This window comes from Miscanthus floridulus, chromosome 18 (assembly GCF_019320115.1).
Source record: "Miscanthus floridulus cultivar M001 chromosome 18, ASM1932011v1, whole genome shotgun sequence".
NCBI lineage: Eukaryota > Viridiplantae > Streptophyta > Magnoliopsida > Poales > Poaceae > Miscanthus > Miscanthus floridulus.
In genome coordinates, this window is record NC_089597.1 from 118,973,224 (window position 1) to 118,990,109 (window position 16,886).

At 40.5% G+C, this 16,886-nt stretch overlaps 2 non-coding genes across 2 annotated transcripts; one reads left to right on the forward strand and one right to left on the reverse strand.

Annotated features, from left to right (window-relative positions):
* Positions 1-7,099: 7,099 nt before the first annotated feature.
* On the reverse strand, positions 7,100-7,206 carry LOC136525093 (small nucleolar RNA R71). The gene has a single exon (XR_010776419.1). It is a non-coding gene; the product is annotated as a small nucleolar RNA R71 (small nucleolar RNA).
* An 8,153-nt stretch (positions 7,207-15,359) lies between these two features.
* LOC136524888 (small nucleolar RNA R71) lies at positions 15,360-15,468 on the forward strand. Its single transcript, XR_010776239.1, has one exon. It is a non-coding gene; the product is annotated as a small nucleolar RNA R71 (small nucleolar RNA).
* The last annotated feature ends 1,418 nt before the right edge of the window (positions 15,469-16,886 follow it).

Below are 16,886 nucleotides of genomic sequence, written 5' to 3' on the forward strand. Positions count from 1 at the left end.
GATTGTCGGCGGCACGTCGGGTTGACGGGACTTGTCTTTAAGAAGTAGACGTGGTGGCGACGGAGCAAGGATCGGATGATGGATGGTTTGGGCGAAGTAGGATTGGTTGGAGGAAACATGAGCTACTCCTCGTGGTAGGATGATGCTTAGTGGTATGGCTTCATTGACTCTGTAGGGAACGATCTGCTTGTTGGCCATGGGGACTAGAGAGGAGGAGAGCTTTGCTGCTATTGGAGAGAGAAGGCTTTGATGGGATGGCTATGGAGGCAGGTAGGGGCTCACTTATATAGTGGGAACAACTTTTAGCAGGGGTCAAGATCTATCCATTAGATGTCTCGTAACGAAAGAAAAATGAATGCATCGAAAAACTATGGGATTGTGGGGAGGAAAGATCTAGAAGGCACGAGAGAATCAACCGGGCATGAGAGGGCTGATAGGTGGGCCAGCTAGCCTGTAGGTGGGGCCGGCTGGCCCCACACATCATCTTCTTGCCTGGTTTTTCTTGGGGTGGTTTCTAATCCCGAAAAGTATATTTATGCATTATGAAACGTAAAGAGGATGGCAGAGGTGTAAATCTATGGTAAAATCAGAAAATCTACCTCATCCAAATCCTTAGGTGGCTTTTTAGGTTCTAGAAAGATCTTGAGATGGTGGCCATTTACCCTGAATAACATACCTTCATCATTTTGAAGCATTGCTGCTCCATGCGACGAGGTGCTTATCACCTTGAATGGTCCTTCCCATTTGCTTTGAAGTTTTTCGTGCCCGAATAATTTCACCCTGGAATTAAAAAGTAATACCTTATCTCTTGGGGCGAACTCCTTCTTCTTGATCCTCTTGTCATGCCATCTCTTTGTTCTCTCCATGTATATCTTGGTGTTATGATATGCTTTTTCACGCCATTCATTAAGCTTAGAGAGTTGCATCTTCCTCTTGGTTCCTATGACTTCAAAGTCCATGTTCCATCGCTTGATGGCCCAATGAGCCTTGAATTCTAGCTCAATAGGTAGATGACAGGTCTTTCCATAGACAAGTTCATATGGTGACATCCCAAGTGGTGTTTTATAGGCTGTTCTATAAGCCTATAGTGCATCAGGTAGCCTATCCTTCCATGTAGTCTCCATCTCATTGACCGTCTTCTATAGAATATTCTTGATTTGTTTATTTGATATTTCTGCTTGGCCACTTGTCTGAGGGTGGTATTGAGTAGTGACATTATGATGGATCCCATGTTTTGACAAGTAGTTGTGAAAGTTGTTGTTAGTGAAATGAGTGCCTCCATCACTAATCACCATCCTTGGAACTCCGAATCTTGGAAATATTGTCTCTTCAAACATCTTCTTAGAGTTCTTAGCATCAGCAGCTCTGCATGGCATGGCTTCAGCCCACTTAGAGACATAGTCAACTGCCACCAAGATGTATTCACAATTCTTTGACTTTGGAAAAGGTCCCATGTAGTCGATTCCCCAGACATCAAAGAGCTCGATTTGGAGGTTGTTGGTGAGTGGCATGGCATCTCTTGAATTGATATTCCCATGCCTCTGACACGCTCCACATCTCCGAATGAAGTCCTTCGTGTCTTCATATATGGTTGCCAAAAAGAATCCACTTTGCTAGATCTTTGAATGAGTGTGGAATGCGCCATAATGTCCTCCATATGGTGATAAGTGGTATCGCTCGATGATCTTGATGTCTTCTTCCATCGGTACACATCTTCTAAGCAGGCCATCAGAGCAGACTTTGAAGAGGTATGATTCATCCCATATGTGGAGATGACTTTCATAGATGAGCTTCCATTTGTTCTCCCCTGGTGGTACATAATCTGCAACCATAAAGTTAACAATATTTATGTACCGGGGGTTGGATTTCGTGACTTTGAAGAGCATGTCGTCCCATAGTGAATCATTGATGGGCAGTTTATGCGAATTCTCAAACTGCATTCTAGACAAGTGATCAGCAACAAAATTTTCTACTTCCTTTTTATATTTTATTTGTAAATCAAATTCTTGGAGTAACAAAATCCATCTTATTAATATGGGTTTAGCATCTTTCTTAGTGAGCAGGTATTTTAAGGCAGCATGATTAGTATAAACAATTACCTTAGCTCCTACTAAGTAAGTTCTAAGCTTATCAATAGCAAAAACAAAAGCCAGGAGTTCTTTTTTAGTTGCATAATTAAGTTGAGGTCCTGTCAAAGTTTTGCTAGCATAAGCAATTACATGATGCTTTTTATCTTTTGTTTGCCCCAAAACTGCCCCCACAACATAATCACTAGCATCACACAACGTTTCGCTTTTCCCGTCAAAGTGAAAGGAAAAAGCTTCCATCATAAGGTTTCATCTGTCATGCCTGCAATGCACAAGCATGCATAGGTCTGCTCAAACTCATTTAGGTGGGAATAGGGGTTTTCATCATCTTCGCCCGAAAAGGATTGATCCTGAACCATGTTGATTAAACATGGGTGTAGCTCATAGCCAGGTGTTAGGATATGCTTTGAAGACTCTTGTGGCTATAGGCGTGTGCTCGTGGGTGCACCATATTGGTAGATAGGGGTGGATTCTCGATCCATGGTAAAAATAAAAGATAAAAGATAATGATACAAGGATAAGCTAGGTTCGAAGTTAACTCAACAATCATTTCTCCGGCAATGGCGCCAGAAATGTTTGTTGGTATAAATTAACGCACACAGAAGAATCTACAAGCACATGGGTATTATACTGATGTAGCACTTCACCAGGAGTACCCAGTTTCATATCGAACTCGAGGAAACATGTGTGAGAATAATTAAATTTAACTTATCCCAACTTCACAACCAAAGCTAGATAATAGGAGCATAGAGAAGACTGCTAAGGTCTTCTAATTCTAACTTTGGTAAGCTTTGTCTTCTATTGTTCAATTCTAGGGATATTACTAAAGAAAACACAGGCAGAGTATATTTTCTATAGCAATAAAGTCCTGCTAGGCCTACTAATGGGAGGTGGACTACTGAGAATTCAACGAGGCTATAAGAGTCACCCTCGTGAGCTACCACTGATCTAGAAAATAGGGTACATCCATGAGTAACTGAGTCTAAGCACCACTCTTACACTATGAATACTACTTTAACCTAGGAGCTACAAGGATTAAAGTACTCAAAAGAGAGTCACAAACCTGAAGAACAATATGAACAAGTTGCTTACTTGAATTAGAAGTCAATTACTAGAGAAATCTCAGAAACAAGCTCAAGAAGAACTTGATTCCGCCAGGGTACAAGCCGTAGAGTGAGCACTGATAGGATGGAACTCCTCCAAAACTCTTTCCTCTCACTCTTTCTCTCTATCTCTAATATAAGGCTAGATCCTATTGAGAACTAATCTTCTCTTGATTGCTAGCTCTGATCCTAGTAAACATATGTGTTAGGGTTTATGGCCTTAAGCTCTTAGGATCAAATACCAATGCCCTAGAGGCAGGGGGTGCAGGCAGGTATATATAGGCCAGAGCGTCAATCCTGAGCCCTCAGATCAAACCGATGTGAATAAACGGCGGAGATGCAATCCTTAAGGTGGTGGAGAACCACGTAACAATGAGGGGTTGCCAGGTGGACCCCCTAGGCTAGCTGGCCTGTAGGTGGGGATGACCAGTGCTACATGTCAAGGGCATGGGCTCTACTTCGATGGAGAGCCTCCTAGAGTCTTCTAGAGTCTTCCCACGCTGTTTATGTGACATAATTCCATGATTTCCTTTGACGAATAGGCTCTCCTTGGTAATTTTCTGATTAAATCCTATTGGAAACACAGATCCACTAAAACTCATAGAATTTGTCACTTAAAACCCCTAAGTCTATGTTTGTGATCCATTTTAGCCATTTATTCAAGTTATATTTATGGTTTATGATGAATGTTAACTACCATCAACAATAACTTCCAATTTTACCTCTTGGCGAGGGTTCAGATTTTTAAGTCCTTTGGATAGGACTTTTCCAGTCTTGATCATTCCTTGGGTGCATCTATTGGTCCTGAAGATGGAGACCTTGATGGTGGCACCTCTTGTGATGGTGACTCCAATGACGATGCCACCTTTTCCTTCCACACCTATTTGGTCTATGGATTCAAATTTGGCAGAATAGGTTCATCTTCCACAGGTTCTTCATCTTCTTCATTCTCATTCTTTGGGGATTGATTCCTCCGGTGTTGAGTTGATCGACGTCTCCTCTTGGAGTGGATCTTCTTTGGCTGCTCATAAGTGGTATAACTATTGAAATAGCAGCGTATCTTTTCTCCTAGAAATTGGATGTGGACTTGTCCAGATCCAACATAGATGATCGCATTTGTAGTGTTGAGGAATGGTCTTCCAAGGATGATGGGTACGTCTTCTTCTTCTCCCATGTCTAGAACCATGAAATCGACCGGGACATAGTGATAATGTATTCTTACCATGATATCTTTCGGTATTCCCTCTAGAAATTGGATTGATTAATCCACCATCTGTAATTGCATATATGTAGGGAACAAAGATTCATCACCAAATAAGTACTCATATGTTACCTTGGACATTATGTTAACACCTGACCTGATGTCGTAGAAGGTCTTGTGGAATATTCTTTATCCAATGGTACACTCGATTATTGGCACACCTGGATCGTCCTTCTTAGTAAGGAATGGTGAAGCGAGTAGGTGGTCGTACTCCGATCGAAGTGTGTTTATCATGTTGACTATTTCTTCTTCTGGCTACCTGGCCTTGTTCTTCTTCTCCGGTTGTTTTTCTTCTTGCTCACTATTGTCTCTTCGGGTAGGTACGGTGTTTGTGGATGACCAGGAGATTGTAAGATACGATTCTTAAAAGTGAACTTCTCCTTTCTATCATTAATGGTGAAACAAATCTTGGCACTGTCCGCATAGATGATGGCTTTTATGGTGCTCAGGAAAGGTTGGCCCAAGATAATGGGTGTCCTTATATCTCCACCTGTTTCTAAAACCACAAAGTCTATAGGAACATAGGATTGTCCCACTCAAACAATGTCGTCTTCAAGAACTCCCTTGGGGTTGCAGAGTGACTGATTTGCAAGCTACAAACGTATGTTTGTGTACAACAAAGTATCTCCATTAATTTTATCATAAATTACGTTAGGCATTGTTGACGGTAGTTGCCATCCATGATGAACCATCAATATAACTTGAAATCATGCATGAAAATGACCACCAACATAGACTTAGGGGTTTAAATTAACAATTTCCATAAGTTTTGGTGAATCTATATTTTTAGCAGGGTTTATCTAGAAACCGTCAAGGTGGATCAAAACGACAAATAAAATCACGCTTATACGTGGCGTAAACAACTCTAGAAGGTTCCAGAGGACACCAGAAGACACTCCACCGAAGCAGGGACCGAGAGGCTTCCAAGTGGGGTCAATCAGCCCCACCTGCAGGCCGGCTGACCCCTTGGGCCCACATGTCAGCCTCCGCTCCGATGTCGGTTCCTCCACTACCCCCTAGATTGTGTCTATGTCGTTTATTCAAGTTGGTTTGATCAAGGGCTCAGAATTATTGCTCTGGCCTATATATACCAGCCCCTGCCCCCTCCTTGAGGCATTCGATCATAAGTCAAGATCAAATCAGAGATTAGGGTTTCTAGAGGGAAGAGAATAGAGCTCCAATTCTTCAAAGTTCTAGTATAGGCTAGCTAGCAAGATTTAAGTAGAGTTTGGGCTATTTCTTAGGATCTCGGATTCACCGTCTGGAGACTGGTAAAGCCATTGTATCCCTTTATATTTCGACTTTGTGCTACTTCAATACTATGTTTCTATTCATTATGTTCCTAGTTTGCTTTGGTTATATGCTTGATATAGTCATGATTGATGATGAATTTATGCATATGTTCACAAAGTGCTTAGCTCGGTACTCGAGTGGATTAAGTGGTCGACATTATGTAAGCGTGGTGCTTAAATATTGTTTACCTGCAGATGCACTCTACACTCCTCGTTTGTAGAACAAGTAGAACCCGGTTGCGAAGGGAGTTAAGCTCTATTCTTGATCTTTCTTAGTAATGTTCCTTATGCATAGATACAAAGTTGGTTATGCTATAGATGAAAGTGTATATACTATAGTGTACAAGAGACTTAGTAAATAAGAAATGACTTAGGAATCTTTTTTCTCTTAATTAATCTCCTACCTAGCCATACTACATTTATGAGTATCTATTTCTATCTCTGGATTACTATCAATGTCTTACACTTATTATTTATTTATCATTTGACTTACCCCTGCTATAGCATGAGAGTTAATGATCTTGTCATAAGTATGCATATTTGTTAATATCTCTGCCACCCCATAGCTCCTACTTGTGGAAAATATAAATAACGATACCTGGCATACTCCTGGGTGAAATGCTACAATGGTATATTATCTGTGTGCTTGCGGATTTCTTAATATATATAAATTTACAAGTGTTCTCAATAATTACCAACAATGCATTTTTGACATCATTGCTAGGGTGACAACTTAGTAAAGAGTGATGCTAAGAAATACCAATAAGCATTTCTAGCGTCATTGCCGGAGAGGGGCACAAGGCTAAGAGAATTGATTAAATAAATACTTATTGATGAAATCATAACTATGCACCTCTGCTTTAGTAGGCTTACCCTTGGTTGTATTTGTTTATATCTTATACAGGGTATTACAAAATTGGTTCTGATTCATCAACAAATTCCATCAGAATCAAATCAATCAAGAGGAAGCTTAACACTAGTTTCTAAAGCTATGGCTGAAAAGACTCTGCACGAATTCTCTGCTCCAAGCATTGAGAACATTCACACTGGACCAACACTCAAAACCAACAACCTTAAGTTCGAACTAAAGCCAAGCCTCATCAACATGGTGCAAGCTACTCCATTTAGCAAAAGGCACATGATGATGCTAGTGTTCATCTTTAGAATTTCCTAGAGATTAGCAACACAATCACCATCAAGGACATTGCTCAAGACTTCATACTACTCTGCCTATTTCCATTCTCATTAGGGGGAAGGGTGAAACAGTGGTTCTACACCAACAAAGATGACATCAACACATGGGCAAAATGTTCAAAGGCCTTCCTAGCAAAGTTCTTCCCTATAGGCAAGACCAATGCCTTAAGAGGAAAGATTTCCAACTTCCAACAACAGAAGGGAGAAACCATTCTAGAAGCATGGGAACATTTTCAAGAATACATTTTTGATTGTCCTCATCATGGGATGGAACATTGGTTGTTCATGCAAAGTTTCTACCATGGATTAACTCAGAAAGCTCATGAACAACTAGATGCTATTGTTGTTGGATCATTTATGTCACTCACCCTTGGAAAAGCTAAAACTCTCATGGAGAAGATAGCCTCTAACCAAGGCTAGTCTCAATGCAACATCCAAACATGCAATAAGATGGACGTACTGTTGAATTAGCTTGAATAATGAGCCAATTACAAGAAAGATCGTCAGGCCATTCAAGATGCTTTTAATTCTAAGAATATATGTGGAGAATATTTAGGGGTTGATTTCCCCGAATATCAAGAAGACACAAATATTGTCATCAACAATCCCATTCCACAACAACAGAAACAAGGATGGGGGCAACATCAACAACAACGGTCAAATTCCCAAGGTAAGTACCTAGGTAATTACTATAATTCTTCTAATCCTAAACAACCATCCTTGAGAGATATGATCTTAAAACAAGCTAAGATTAATGAGAATATTTCTAAGAAGTTTGCTTTTAATGATAAGGTCCTAGAAAACATAAACACTAAAATAGATAGTTTTTCTTCTGCTATAAAAGACCAACTTAGCTATAATAAAAAGATAGAATCACAATTAGCTCCATTGATCGTTGCTATGCCTTTTGCCACTAACCTTGAAAAGGTCAACGCCATAACCACAAGAGGTGGTAAATCTACTCGTGATCCTCCATATCTAACAAGGATAGGTAAGACACCGGTAGTAGTACAAGAGGAGAAGAAGGACGATGAAGTTGAACAAGTTGAGCTACAAGCACAGGAAATGATGCAAGATTTTTATGACACTACCTTCCTACTGTTTCCATGCAGAAATCAAAAAGCCAAAATGGATGAGCAATTTGGTAAGTTTATAGAGGTAATTCAAAAGTTATATATCAATATTCCTCTGCTAGATGCCATATAGGTCCCTACCTATGCGAAGTATCTCAGAGACATTTTGAATAACAAGAGACCACTGCCTACCACTAAAGTAATCAAGTTAACAGAGGAGTGTAGTGTGGCCATCCTAAACACATCACCTGTCAAGAAGAAGGATCCAGAATGTCCCACTATCGATTGTTCGATCGGAAACCAAAATTTTGAGCATGCGCTATGCGATATTGGAGCAAGTGTTAGTGTCATACCCAAGAAGGTTTTCAACAAGCTCAATTATTCAACACTCATGGCAACATCAATGTGCCTACAACTAGCCGACCAATCGGTTCGCTATTCTACAGGAATCGCCAAGAATAGTCCAGTAAAAATAAGAAACTTCTTTGTTCCAGTGGATTTTGTGGTGCTTGATATGCAGGAGGACATGAAGACACCTCTCATTCTTGGGAGGCCCTTTCTGAGCACTACAAATGCACACTGATGTCGGAGCTAGAGAAATTAAATTCCATATCAATGGCAAGGAAGAGCGATTCGCCTTTAAGCCAAGACCGGAACAATGTTCTAATTTGGAGTGGCATGAGAAGCAAATGCAACCATCAGGGTCTCCATTTCTAAGACCGACTGATGCACCCAAGGAATAAACACGGTCGGAGAAGTCTGGTTCGGTGGATTTCAAATCCCGAACCCTCGCCAGAAGATAAAATTGGTAGTTATTCATATTTACTTTTTACATTGCATTAATCATTTTATCTTAGCATATTTACTTTTCTGCATTTGCATTGCATTTAGAAAAAGTAAATAAAAATTCTCATCATGGCATTATAAAATTTAAGCCCCATGTAAATAATTTTTACAAAGCGTAAAAACCCGTAAGAAATATTTACCGTGGAGGCATAAAAATTTAAAAATGCCATTCATTTATCTTCTTATATTCCATAGTATCATAAAATATTTTAGCATTGCATACATTACATGTGTATACAATAAAAAAACATACAACCAAGACCCACAAGAAACATGGAGGACCCACTCAACCACCACCCATCACCTCCATTTCCACCTCCATCTCCACTCAGGTCATTCCTCCACCAAATTTTCACCGACCGGCCATCCATTCTTCCTTAAGTGTGAAGCAAAGAAATATCTAGAGGAAGAGGAGGCCATTTGGCCACTATATGGGGCTGGCCAGCCCCACCACTTGGCCGGCTAGCCTGCTGCTACGCGGCCTATAAATGGCACTCCTCCTGCTTGCTCTCGGCCTCACACATACTCACAATCCAGCATCCAAGTTTGAAATTTTGAATCCTTAAGTTTGTAGTTAAAAATCCACTTAATAGAAGTGTTGTTGGGGTTGGGAAAGTTGAGAAGGAGTAAGAGTAAAATTGCTGTCAAAAATTTGAAAAAGAGTGAGAGAGGTTAAGAGTGGAAGTGTTGTTAAAATTAAGAGGAAAATAAAAAAGATTAGGGTGAAAGTTCTACCAAAATCTTGCTTAGAAAATTCATTTCAAGAATGACTAACCCTCGAACGATTAATCCTCGGACAACTAACCCTCGAACAACTAACTTTTGGATGGCTAACCGCTGGCATTTTATTTTCTAATCCGTTCCACGAGTTTTGTTGTTTGCAATTCTGCAGGAAGATGAGCAAGCTCAAGCGCGCATCATCGTCTTGTTTAACAAGAAGCTCTTCTTCTAGAACAAGCGCCGACATGCAGATCGACATTCCATCTCCCGCTGTCGAAGCGCCACCGCAGTCATCCTCATCCAAAAAGAACATTCTCCTAGAAGAGAAGCACCTAAAGTTCCAAAACAAGACGGAGAAAGATGCCTTCAAGCAACTGAGGACACGAAGGTTCATTCTTACTCCTGCATATGACCCAGCCCTCCTACACGCAACAGGTATGGACACTGAATTTGAAATCATATTTAGAACTATTGGATGGGAAATGTTTGGCAAATTGATGAGCCAAGGTCTAAACTCTTAACACTGGAATTTATATGCACCTTGCAACCCACTGATTCTGAAGTTTCATTTAGACTGTTTGGGAAAGATTTTTTGATCCCTTGGAAGCAGTTTAGTGAGCTTCTAGGATTTATTGCACAGTGCGTAGTTGATGTAGACTCTGCTATGCAAGATTATCATAGAGTAAAATTCTAGAGAGAAATATCCAAAGAACCCAATTGCATCGTCCTCACACTAGTGATATCCATCACCCTACCCTGTGCTTCATACATAAGTGGCTTGGATTTTTTTTATTTCCTAGAAATGACTTTCACACCGTAAGGATGGATGAACTTAAGTTACTTTATGCCATGGTTAAGAGATGAAAAGTTTCACCTATTAAGTTCATGATGAATCAATGGAAGGATGTTTTTGAGCTCAAGGGAGATGTTGGGTGTACCTCTTTGGTCACTCGCATTGCCCAAAATTTAGGTTTATTGAGAAATGCTTAACTTTCTTACATTGATGACATTGATTGCTGGTACATTGATTATGAATACTTTTTCAAGGCTCACATGCTGAAAAAGAACAATAATGGTCAACTTGTCATGATGTATCTAGGATATACAACTAAAATTCTATTACCAGATTGGAACCTCGGTTTGTATGCGGTGAATTCTTTTGTCTTTGATTTATAGGTTAAGGAAGCAGCACCGTGCAGAAGTGCTTGTGTGAGAATAACTCGCAACCCACAGCCTAGGTACCGCGGTGATGACCCGATTCCGGAGAGACCGTCTTTCACCAGCTATGCAAACTGGGATCAGCCAGGATCTTCCCGCATGTACCAGCCCGAGCATGCTAGTTGGGAGTAGCCCGCTCCTCAGCACTCTGAGAGCTCCTGGCAGCAGGGCGCAAGTGAGTAATGACAGTATGACAACTTTGACTACTATCAACAGCAGCCCTATGAAGAAGTTTCAAGCGGCCGCCAGGGAGGACGTATGTCCTCCTCTGCTCGTGGCTATCATGATCAGCTAATGGGCTACCATGACAAGCAGATGGAGCATTCCTTCCTCAACACCTGGTTGACAACCATAGAAGAAACACATCAAGACATTCAGAACACGCTTCACCAGCACTCCCAGTGGCAAGTAGAAGTGGGAGACCGCATCACCAACATCCAGCAGCAGGAGAATGAGAACTGGAACTACCTATTCTAGAAGCTCAACTTCGACCCACCATTCTGATCGACTACAACAACACCCAGCTTGGGGGAGGAGGATCCCCCATTATCTAAGGTAAGTTTTCTTTCCTAGTATTTTATTCCTTTTCTTTATTTATTTTTGAGTTTGTCTTATATATATTTAAAAAACGCATAACTCAAAAACAAAATAAAAAACTATCTTTTGCTTTTATTTATAATAAGGTGTGATCTAAAAAATGATGAAAACCAAATAAAAAGAGTGTGTATAAAGTTTGCTTTAATTTCTATTTTTAAGAGTTGAATAAATAAAAAGAACTTGAAGATGATGACTCATAATGGAAATGATGAATAATTGCTCTATTGTAATTCCTTTCAAGTACCTAGTTTTTAGCCTTGAATTCTCTTGAGTTTTGGATGTGACTGTTTTGATATGAGAATTTACTCTGAACTTGAAACTCGTGGGTAGCATATGCTTGATCTAAGTGTAGGTAATTGATGGATATGATATGAGAAGGTCTGAGTTGCTATTTATCTTGTTCCAAGTAATACTAAATTCTGGAGATTTCTTTTGAAAAACATAAAAGGCAACATGATGAGTTTCTGTATGACAAAGCTTGAATTCCTACCAAAGCCAAACATGCTGATATTTAGGCTAGGAAAGCTACCACTCATATATGCTACTTGTTTTGTATTGAGTTTGGTCAAGCTTTGTTGATTCTTATGAGAGGTTTGTCATGCTCTTAAAATCAAGATCACGTACACACCACCACATATGCACTACTCCTACACTAGGGGTAGGCACAAAAGCATGCTATTCCAACTAGATCCACCCAAAAATATTTGACTCCTACACTGGGAGTGAACACCAAAAAATATGTTTTATAGGTTTTCCACCAAATAAAATGCTCCAAGTTATTGTTACTATCTCTCAAAAGTTTTGATAAGAGGCATGGGCTGTGCAAAAGTTATTCATAAAAAAAGAGAAGAAAAAAAAGAAAGTATTGGAAAAAATGGACAAGTGTCCGAATTATCCAAACAATGGGTACTTAGATGCCCACCTAAAAAATAAAGAGATGAATACGATAGCCCATGTTTTCTTGCAAATATTTCTAAGTGCCAAAAGAGAGATAAGTTTTCAAGGAGCATAGTAGAATTAGGCTAGCCACTATATATATCCACCATATATCCACACACATGCACATCTTGATTTGATTGTATGACTCAACTCTCTTTAGATCCGTTGTTTGACTTTACAATATATGTATTACAAGTATGCTCTTTCATGTTATCACCATTCCTATGAGCTCCACATAAGCCTTAGTTGTAGGAAGAAAGGCATAACATCATTGTTGCCTTGGTGAGGATCCACAAATACCACATATTTGAGAGACTTGAGAGTGTCATACAATAGAATCTCTGAGTTTTATTTTGAAAACTTATAAAACACACTCTAGAATAATGGTTGAGCAAAGAACTTAAGACATAGTGCTTGACTTGATCGTTCTGTCTTTCAATTGCTCAAGACCCAAGTGAAAGCTACAAGCCCCATGGATGAAGGTAACATGGGTAAGTTGGAAAGTCAGATCAGTTTGTTCTAATCCAGAGGAGAATTCTTGTTTGAATGCATGTGTACTTTTGAGGAGTGAAAATATTGATGCAACTCCTGATCCATTGCTAAATTTGGCATTGCTCAAGGATGAGCAAAGCTTAAGCTTGGGGGAGTTTGTTGACGGTAGTTACCTCCATCATGAACTATCAATATAACTTGAAATCATGCATGAAAATGATCACCAACATAGACTTTGGGGTTTAAACTGACAATTTCCATAAGTTTTGGTGAATCTGTGTTTTCAGCAGGGTTTATCTAGAAAACCGTCAAGGTGGATAAAAACAACAAATAAAATTGCGCTTATTAGCGGCGTAAACAACTTTAGAAGGTTCCAGAGGACACCAATAGACACTCCACCAAAGCGGGGATCGAGAGGACTCTAGGTGGGGCCAACCGGCCCCACCTATAGGACAGTCGGCCCCCTAAGCCCACATGTCAGCCTCCGCTTCAATGTCGGTTCCTCCACCGCCTCCTAGATTGTATCTATGCCATTTATTCAAGTCGGTTTGATCCAAGGGCCTAGAATTGATGCTCTAGACTATATATACTAGCCCCGTCCCTCTCCTTGAGGCATTCGATTATAAGTCAAGATCAAATAAAAAATTAGGGTTTTCAGAGAGAAGAGAGTAGAGCTCTAATTCTTTAAAGTTCTAGTATAGGCTAGCTAGCAAGATTTAAGTAGAGTTTGGGCTATTGCTCAGGATTCCGGATTCACCGTCTGGAGGCTGGTAAAGCCATTATATCCCTTTATATTTCGACTTTGTGCTACTTCAATACTATGTTTCTACTCACTATGTTCCTAGTTTGCTCTGGTTATATGCTTGATATAGTCATGATTGATGATGAATTTATACATATGTTCACAAAGCGCTTAGCTCAATGCTCAAGTGGGTTAAGTGGTCGATATTATGTAAGCGTGGTGCTTAAATATTGTTTACCTACGGATGCACTCTACACTACAGGTCATGTGATAGATCACGAGTGTGACACTCTCATTGAGTCTTTTGTAGTCCACTCCCCATTTGTAGAACAAGTAGAACCCGATTGCGAAGGGAGTCAACCTCTGTTCTTGATCTTCCTTAGTATTGTTCCTTATGCATAGATATGTTGGTTATGCTATAGATCAAAGTTTATATACTAGAGTGTACAAGAGACTTAGTAAATAAGAAATGACTTAGGAATATTTTCTCTTAATTAATCTCCTGCCTAGCCATACTACATTTATGAGTATCTATTTCTATCTCTGGATTACTATCAATGCTTTACACTTATTATTTATTTATCATTTGACTTACCCCTGCTATAACATGAGAGTTAATGATCTTGTCATAAGTATGCATATTTGTCAATATCTCTAGCCACCCCATAGCTCCTCCCTATAGAAAATATAAATAAAGATACATGGCATACTCCCGGTAGAAATGCTACAATGGTATATTATATGTGCGCTTGTGGATTACTTAATATATATAAATTTATAAGTGTTCTCAATAATTACCAACAATACATTTTTGTCATCATTGCTAGGGATGACAACTTAGTAAAGAGTGATGCTAAGAAATGCCAACATGCATGATGTTGACACTTGCTCCGAAGTCACAGACAACATCTTGGAAAATATATGGTCCAATGGCGATAGGGACGATAGGTCTTCGGGAATCACCTTTCTTTTTTGGCAAGGAATAATCTATCCACCTTCCCGTCGATGGCTCCATGTAGTAGTATGCTATATTGTGAATATCGACAAGATTTATAGTTTCTAGATCTTTTGGTTGCCTCAGAATCTTACCTTTGTCAGTCGGAGGAACAGCGGCCGACAGTTGAGCTATTTGTGATTCTATCATTTTATTAAAGCTATGCTGGTTTTTAATGCCAGAGGAGAAACTATACATTCTATTGTTTATGCTTTATAAGATTTTATCAGTGGAAGCTAATTTTCTAGATAAGCCCTCCATAATTTTAGCTTGGCTAGAAATTAACTCTCTCAAGGGTGGTTGATTATTGAAATTATTAAAATTATTACCTTGATAGTTACCTTGGTAATTACCTTGGAAGTTTAGCCTTTGTTGATAGTTCCATCCTTGATTCTATTGAGGATGATAGTTATTGTTGTTGATGAAGTTCACATCCTCATGGGTTTTAAGACAGTTGTTCCCTGAATGCCTGGTGTTTTCACATTCTTCACAGGTCATGTGGGAATCATGGATGTGCATGACTTCTTGCTTCTGATTAGCTCAATCTTCAAGCTTCTTCATGAGTATATCCATCTTGGTAGACAACATGTCTACCTCTTTAAGTTGATGCATACACCCCCTCTTTTGCGAGTCTGAAGACGTTCTTCATTCTAACCTTGGTTGGAGGCGATCTTCGCCACGAGAGCTATTGCACCTAGGATTGTGAGTGACAGGAATGCACCTCCAGCAACAACATCCATATTCTCATGGCTACTATTTGTCAACCCATGGTAGAAAGTCTACATGAGCAGCCAATTCTCCATCCCATGATGAGGACATTCTGATATGTAATCTTAAAAGCGTTCTCATGCCTCAGGGATAGATTCATCGTGTTGCTGTTGGAAGCTTGAAATTCTCCCATGTAGAGCATTGGTCTTGCTCATGGGAAGGAACTTTGCTAGGAAAACAGTGGAGCAGTTATCCCATGTAATATTTCTATCTTTATTGGCGTAGAACTATTGCTTCGACTTCCCCAAAAGTGAGAATGGGAAGAGGCGGAGTAATATGGTGTCTCTAGATACTCCTTTGATGGTGAAAGTGCTGCAGATCTCTAGGAAGTGTTAGAGATGAGCACTCTTATCTTCATAGGCCTTTCCACAAAACTGGCTAGCTTGCACCATGTTTATGAGAGTTGGATTGAGCTCAAATCCATTGTCTCCGACATTGATTGCCGGTCTAGTATGGATGTTGGCTGTAGTTGGAGCAGAGAACTCACAGAGAGTCTTATCAGCCATGGCTTCGAAAACTGGTGTTAAGCTACGCCTGGTCGGGTTGTCTTTCAATTCTAAAGCTAAAACTTTCTTGAGTTTAGCTCTAGTTCTCCTGATTAATGCTTCTAGATCTTCAATGTAGTTTGTTAGAAGGTCAAAACCAGTCATACATTACCCTACATAAGATATAAAAAGTAGATAGAACAACGGTAAGCCTATTTGAGCAGAGGTCAATGGTTTTCTCAATTACATCAATAGTGTTGGGGTTGTAACCCTGGGGTGTCTCAAGGCACCGATTAGTTAGCAGGCCATGTGGCCTGCAACATAATAGTCAGCAAGGGCCCAAATGACCGAGGCCCAACAAAAGCCAAGCGAAGCAGGCCAGACACTAAGGCCAGGGCTAGCTATGACCCCTTCCTCCCGCCTTAGTCGCACGATGCTCAAAGGGTGCACGTCCTCTCCCTAGTCATGACCCCAAGAAGGAACAAGAAGGGTTGAGCCTAGACAAGTGCGCCTACTCTGATAAGAATGAGCATGCCGCACTGACCCTACAAGGACCAAGGGGATGGCAGTCACCTTGGCCCGGTCAGACACCATCCCTATGCCATGCCACACCGATGAGAAAACACTACACCATGGTGGCAATGTGTACAACACCCATCGTCCAGATCCATGATAAGGGGCTCGCCGAAAAGTCCATCTAGACCGGTAGAGTGCCCCGACCTCGATGATCAGGGTCATGGCCCTTATCCCCACAAAGTGACCAAGCAAATGACGACCTGGGGCGGCTACCTACTTTGGGTACGATACCCCTGGGAACCAAGAGATTATGATGAAGGCCACGGCAGACACCGCATTGCATAGGACGGCTGATGAACCACCGTCGAGGCTATAGTGCCACCATGGTTGGCACAGTAGCGCAATGCTACACCCTATTGCAACGCAACTAGAAGACCATGATGATAGCCATGACCGGACGTGCACCAGAAGACGGCATAGCTTGCAAGCCAAGTTAGCTAGGCCCTCCCTCAAGCTCTTGACCCTTCGATCAGGAGAACCTCCACTTTGTATAAGCCCT